We start from the raw sequence: 7,223 nt of genomic DNA, 5'->3' as shown, positions 1-7,223 counted from the left end.
TATATATATATATATATATATATATGTATCAAAACTTTTTTCTCATTTTCTGAAACCGTCGCTGTACTTTTTGCGACGATCCAATTATTGCGGATTTATCGCCGGCATAAATATTGCGCGCGCCGTTTATTTGGTCGTCTAAAACTGACATTGGCGATTTATCTGAAGCACTGTATGTCGAGTAGGCCTAACTGCCGGTATTGGAAGTAACTCGTTTGAAATGATACTTTGCGCAGCTTCAACAAAACGTGAAATTACTTATTCGATTTGCGTACTTAGCTTTTTCTAAATCTTAGAAAAAAACGTAAGACAATTACTTGCATAGAAAGAACGATTTTGACGCTGAAATATCTAAAAATTTAATTATATACAGATCTGAGAGTAACTTTGTTGGGTTATTAAAATAATTATATAAGCCGATCGAGATGGTTGCTAGAATATTGTCAAAACTTTTTACAGCATTGCTTATTATGCTTGAGATTCTTATCACATTGAGAAAAATTTCTAGTTGAAAATGGACGAATCAGAAGATTCGGATCATCTCTAGGATTAAAATTATAACATACAATGGCTATAGAATTATAATAGATTTAATCAGCAAATTTTTATTTGGTACGTTCATTTTTAAAATTCCGATTAATGTAATCACGCTTTTTCCAATGCTGCAAAATTCTTCTTTTGTATACAATATTATATAGTATATTTTCAACTCTTTTGATTTGATCGAAAGTTTCGTATTCTAAAGAATTATTCTCTCTCGCATATTTCTGTAGGCCTGCAGCCTATCAAACAGGTAGTACCAGTTTATATAAAGGTGCATTGCCTTTCTCTGACCCACTTAGTCGTTCGACTATTCCACACAAATATCGAATTGCACAATTGGTTTCATCATTCTTAGTTGACACGTGAGAATTCATCATGAAACACGCAAACGTTATGTTTTTTTTCCAGTTGCACATATTAGTACTGAATTATCAAATCTAAAAAATATAAATATGGATTTAACATGGTATGGTGTATTTATATAATTCTCACTGTTAGTATCGATGTCAACATCATGGATTTTAAATCCGCACCGTGTTGATATTATAACATTGCATCAACATAGTGAAGATTATAAAACACACACATGGTGTTAAATTTACATTCATATATTTAAAATAAATTTGTCGAATCGAGAAGGTGAAGAGAGAGAGAGAGAGAGCGAGAGAGAGAGAGAGAGAGAGAGAGAAAGAGAGAGAGAGAGAGAGAGATAAAGAAGGATACGATTTTTATCTTTTCGCAGTCGTTCGGGGATCGTTTTATTTTACATTTTCTTATTTTTCTTCATGATGGAAATCAAAAATAAGTCCCTGTGGTATAATTTGAATGTTTGTTCTGTATGTGGCTCCTATTTCATAGATAAAAAGGAAATGCGATATAAAGTATTCCGTGCACGATAGACAACTACGGTTAACATATCCGGTGCAACTTTGCGACTCGCAAATTCTATTTCTCATTTTTATTCGTATTCCTCGCACGTCACGCTAATCTAAAGCTAATCTTACGACGAAATTACGTCAGAGACAAGTTCTGTAGTTACATTGACAGCAGGCCGAGTATCAATCGAAAGTAGGATAGGAAAGTATGCAGAATTAATTAAAGAAATGAATGAAATTCTAGCTGCCACAATTATTATGTCGAGATATGTATCCAGCCTAATCTGTTTGTACATTCGTCTACTCACTTCCTCGGGATAACTTTCCTCTTTCATTCAGCCCCTTGCAGATGTGTCTGCTAAACGATGATAAGGTATCCACTTTTATCTGTAGTAATTACACCGGCGAGCGTATTTGATTGAGATCGTTTTTGTTGCACTTCGTAACTGTTTATTTATCTCGTTTTCGCACGTGCGTCTCGTCTTTTGGTTTAACGTCGGGCACAACTGGTCGTCAGTTCGTACATTTACACCAGATCAATAAACGTTTTCATCGGGGGTGGAGAACTCCCGACTGGGGTGATCTTGTGCGCGCGCATATACCCTACGACAAGGGTGAACAATCGTCAGGACGCATTCGCAAGGTTTTCGATATGCAATTATCGATAGCACGATACAATTCGATTTGAGGGCCATGATTAAAAAAAAGAAACGCAAACAATAAAATGTAAAACAGTAGCGAAATAATCTAAAATATTGTTTTACTATTTTTGATTTTTTAAGTTTTTCTGCTTAAGTTTTTCTGTGTGCCACGTAACACAATGTGTGCGAAAAATATAATTTAAATCAGATTCTCAAATTTTAAAATAATAAATACCAATAAGATTAAGGCTAATGAGAGTCAGCGCAGGAATAGGTGCGTATAGGTAATTAATTCACGTAAAATACTTCAATTTGATGGACGATGTGCAGCTTTATTGCGAAATCTTGAACGTTTCCACTCTCTTTGATTAAACGATCTGTTCTTGATAAGTCACTTCCGGAAAAAAATATTTTATATATATAATTAAATAAAATTATATATGTTTTTATGTAATTTTATACAACTACGTATAAAATATTTTTTCCCGGGCTGTCAGATTCCAAAAGCTGAAGCGGAATTTGGTATGTAAAGTTGTAAAATTGTAACAATATGTAGTGAAGAGATATTCTAAAAAAATGTGAGTAACTCACCTTAAATAGATCGTTTAATCAACATTGATCGTTGATTATGTATAACTTGCTGATGATGACTCCAAAGAGAATGGAAACGTTCAAGATTTTGGAATATAGCTGCACATCATCTATCAAATTGAAGTATTTAACATGAATTAATATCTATGCCCGCGTCTATTCCCGCGCTGACTCTTATTAGCCTTAATCTTATTGTTATTTATTATTATAACGTATACGTTCTCGTGCGGAGAGCTTTAACTGGACTCAATGCTCTAACGATCGATTTTTCCAAATAAACAAATTATGTTGTTAACAGAATGAAAGATTTTGACATATTTCATATGAAATGAAATCTAAAGGAATGCATGATCTTTTTTGACCTACTTCTCGGATTCTAAAAGGATCAACTTTTAAACACGTGTTAATTCAAACAATTTATATTCTAATGAACTACGAAATCTAAAGAAATATTCTAGCGACTCTTAAATGATTCGAAAATATTTCTATGAGAAATAATAAACGGCGATTCGCAATCTCCTTTTTACTCTTTCCGTGAATACTTGAAACTAATTTACCTCAACAATTGCTGATATCAAAATGTCTTGAAATGTAAATGACACTCTCTTGTCTGGCGGTATTTATAGAATATAATCCGACGGAAGTTGGGAGAAACACTGAGAGACGCGTCGCGGACGGAGAAGCTCTCTCTCTCTCTGTTAGCATGCAACTAGTCCCAAGGTAAGACTATTCTATTGCTGCATCTCTCGGCTGCAGCTCTGACTAGCCTAGATTCACTTAGGCCTCGCGGACGACAGTGCAAACGCATGCGCGAAAGAACCCGTTAGCCGCACTTTTTATTGCGCGGTCATTCATCCTGCAAGTAAATTTATATCGGTCGATGCCGATGACACATTTTAGCAACTGTTCGTCATGATGATGGATGATATTTTTCCGGCGAAGAAATATTGCTCTGGACGTTCCGCGAATCTTGTTGCGATCGCGGGATGAGGGCGGGAGGAAGACGGGGATCAGCAAGAAGGTCATATTGAGACTACCTTCGAGAGGCCCGATGAGAATTATCGCGTTACTCTGGGGCGCGCATTTCCGTTCCAGACTAATGTCTTTGTTTCGTGGAATCGTCTGTGGCCGAGATGGAATTTAATTGACGATGCACGTCCGATAATTCGCGCGATGCCATAATGATAGCGCTTTAATTAACAACGTTTGCACCACGTTATCAGTGCTTATGAAGCCCAAGGTTGTAGTTTTCCGAGGAGTACCGGACGGTACTATTTGCAATCGGCCGTATTTGCAATCGGGAAGAGTAACGTGATCGCGCCGCTTGTATATTGGCCCGTAGAATCCGATAGACCGTGTGTCAGTTGAGCACAACACGAAGATTATTCTGACTCATTGCATCTCATTGAAACGCAGCTTGTCACGATAAGACGCGAAATTGAGAGAAATTTGCGTCGTTTCGCGATAGTTGATCTTTCCGCATTTTTAATCTTTCCACGGTTCACTCAAAACAAAATAAGAAATTGTCAATTAAACTGATATACTACGCATTTGTATATTCGTGTATTAAATACAGAACGATAAGCATATTTAGAAACCCAATAAAAATAAGCATACGTCTATTCGACGAATGGAACTTAATTAAACTTAAATTGCATTTTTCAAATTATTTAAAAAAATATATTTTATATTTTATGTATTTATTTGTTTCGGCACAAGGTATGCATACCTCTTTACAAGTGAAATAAAATTTAATATTATGCGAACATATGTATATTAATTACAAGAAAATGAATTTTTTTAAGTATCTCTAAAAATCAGCACAAATATAGAATCTTCAACAGCGCTTAATCGCCATAGCTTGTAAGATTGTAAGTTAAATTAATCGAGAACATTTGAAATTTGCAAAATATTACTTTTACTGTTTATAATTCATAAAATTATGAAATTATTGTCTATAACTGTCACAATATAAACTTTTTAATCAAGCAGAGATTTGCGAACTTTGAAGCGCAAAAAAGATATTTGATATTAGTTACTATACGGAAAGGAATATTTTTCTGCCGTTTTGTTGAAGCATCTATAAATTTAGATACAGATGTAAAAACATGTAATTTTGTTGGATCGTCGAAAATAATTAAATAACACTCATATATTGATCGTTAGACTGTCAAAATTTTTTTGTAAAGTACAGTATAATCATATTTTAAATGTTTTAGATAATTATTTTGATAATCTAAGAAAATAATTTTTAGATTTGTATCTAATTAAATATATTTCAGCAAAACTGTTCTTTCCATGTATGCATCTTCGATATAATTCAACCAAGTGTCAGAAGAGATATCTGTATCTCTAACGATAGAATATTTTTTTTACAGATAACACAACGGGAAGTGCCACAATAAGAAGCCTTACATGCAGATATTTCGTGCAATCACGCAGGAGGAGTTCTAAAAAAAGGTAACAGCTGAATCAGCGGCGCGTCTAGAGACGTAGTTTTAAAAACATTCTCCTTCCTTGGGCACGGCACTTCCTACGGCTAACGACGACCTCTTTAACGGCTTGCAGGCAACCGCCGTTTCGTACCGTTTCGAAGGCGGTGTTCCGCATCGTGATTGCCGTCGAGGAAACACGAGTAACTAAATCGCGCATAACTTTTTTTCTCAGTACGTTCGCACTTGAACGTTGAACGTTTTTCACGTCGGATGCTGATCTTCGCGTTCGATTCGCTCCTTGACTTCAGCCTCGATCAGTCAACGAGACTTTTTCCCTTCGACGCTGAGATCGAACGAGCTGCGACAAAGCGAACATCTCGAAGACGCGACGTGATTGTCTCGACGTGTTTTACAGCAAAAATCTGTGATTTTTCGTCACGGGGGGGACAAAAGTATTCGCTGCGAAATTACCAATAATCGATGCTTCTCCGTAGCCTTTTCTTTCCTTTGACGTAGCCACTTTCTTTAGTTCACGAGTCAAGTTATTCGCACGATGTTGATTCACGTTATTACGGTGGCCCGATGATGTCAGACTTATTTTTCGTGATATATTTGAGAGAAAATAATTTTTCATATGTAAAAAATTACGTAATCTTGTGGAAACGATTAAAAGGTATAAAGACGTCAACGTGATCGACCTGTCGTTAACTGTTTCACGAGCAGTTTTAACCGACCACGCGCGATATACCTTGACGCACGTCTGCGTTATACGACTGTGCGCTTATTGTTTCTTTTTTCCTCGCGACAATTACAAACTTCTGTATGATAATCTTACAGAGCCATCGATTGCGTAAGTGGAATGCATACGACGATCGATAACAATGTGGAGTAATAATAATAATATTTGCTATCGTTTATTTTAGCACCGTCATTGCAAAATGATTATGGCACGTTGCATAAATGATTTGCGACAAGTGTTTCTTTTAATAGTTAAAAAAAAGTGCGATCATGTCAGATTAGTGCAAGGATTAACTTATAAAATTACAAAATGTATGTTATTTTTAACATATTTCATGTGTATCTTAAATGGTTCATTCAAATTTTCGTATAATTTATTTTAAAATTTACGTGTAATTTATTTTACTATACTTTAATTACATTGTAATTTATTGTAAGATAAATATGTTAGAAAATAACATGAATATTACAAAAAAATTAACAAAAAATATAACACTGACACAATTTGTAAAGAAATTGTAGAAGCATATTTTTTCAATAAGTTAACGTTTCATTCATTTATCTTGAAATTTACGTTTTAAAGTATAAAGTCATTTTACTCTGATAAATTGTTAGTTTAACACTAAAAAACGTTGGCTTTAATACAAAATGTTTAAAGAACACAATCACGTTATGTTAACAAGTACAAAATATTTTCTGTTTCGAGATTTTTTGGCCGCCTTAAATGAAAAGTCGAAGTGAATAGATAAGATCAGGATTAATTAAAAAAAATTAATTAGGAAAAAAGAATGCGGGCGAGATTCGAAAAATCCGATTTGCGCGCAACCGCGCGTATAATGCGGTTCTTTCGTTCTGCGCCTCGACACCTGTGTGAAAGAAGATTCCCCCGAGTAAATTCGCTCATCCCTGCCCGCCGAGAAGTCGCATGAAAAAGTGGAGAGGGTTCGACTGATGCCCAGTAATTATTCCGCTTGAGTTACCGAGCAAACGGACAGGCCCTTAGCGCCCCGAAGAAATTTCTGCCGGACGGTCCCCTCGTGGCGAAGAAGTCATTTGCATCTTTTACCACGAGAAAAGATTTCCGATGCCATTCGAGATAGAACTAAGCTAGCGTGGCGAAACATTGCGTGATCCGAAACGCCGCCTAGCAACTATTCGCTTGTTTCGCAAGCTAAGTAGGGGTTTTTGTACATTATCTCTTCCACAATACAATTGTACTGTGTGTGTGTGTATGGATACAGAAAATCAAACGATGTTAGAACAACGTATTTTTAACGCATTTTTTTACATCTTTTTATTGAAATCAACATTTCTTGCCTTGATGAATGTATCCAATATTTTAACCACAGGAGGAGCCAAAAGAGATAGTTTATAATATAATATATATCTTTACATAAAAA

General features: G+C 35.4%; 1 protein-coding gene across 5 annotated transcripts in view; it reads right to left on the bottom strand.

Annotated features, from left to right (window-relative positions):
• LOC108749437 overlaps positions 1 to 7,223 on the bottom strand; it is a 16,735-nt gene that overhangs the window by 2,662 nt on the left and 6,850 nt on the right. Inside the window, exons 1-2 of one of the 5 annotated variants that reach the window (XM_018488158.1) lie at positions 3,208 to 3,396; positions 2,651 to 2,760 (exon numbers count right to left, since the gene is read on the bottom strand). The exons of 2 other annotated variants lie outside the window; for them this stretch is intronic. The gene's annotated coding sequence lies outside the window, so the exon portion shown is untranslated. Of the gene's footprint in view, positions 1 to 1,726; positions 2,022 to 2,650; positions 2,761 to 3,207; positions 3,397 to 7,223 lie in introns of those variants that run through there. 2 more of the 5 variants (XM_018488157.1, XM_018488156.1) reach the window with 2 other exon arrangements.

The sequence above is a fragment of the Trachymyrmex septentrionalis genome, unplaced genomic scaffold, assembly GCF_001594115.1.
Source record: "Trachymyrmex septentrionalis isolate Tsep2-gDNA-1 unplaced genomic scaffold, Tsep1.0 scaffold29, whole genome shotgun sequence".
Classification (NCBI taxonomy): domain Eukaryota; kingdom Metazoa; phylum Arthropoda; class Insecta; order Hymenoptera; family Formicidae; genus Trachymyrmex; species Trachymyrmex septentrionalis.
The sequence above is the reverse complement of the archived record's forward strand: the minus strand, read 5'-3'. Positions and strand labels throughout refer to the sequence as shown.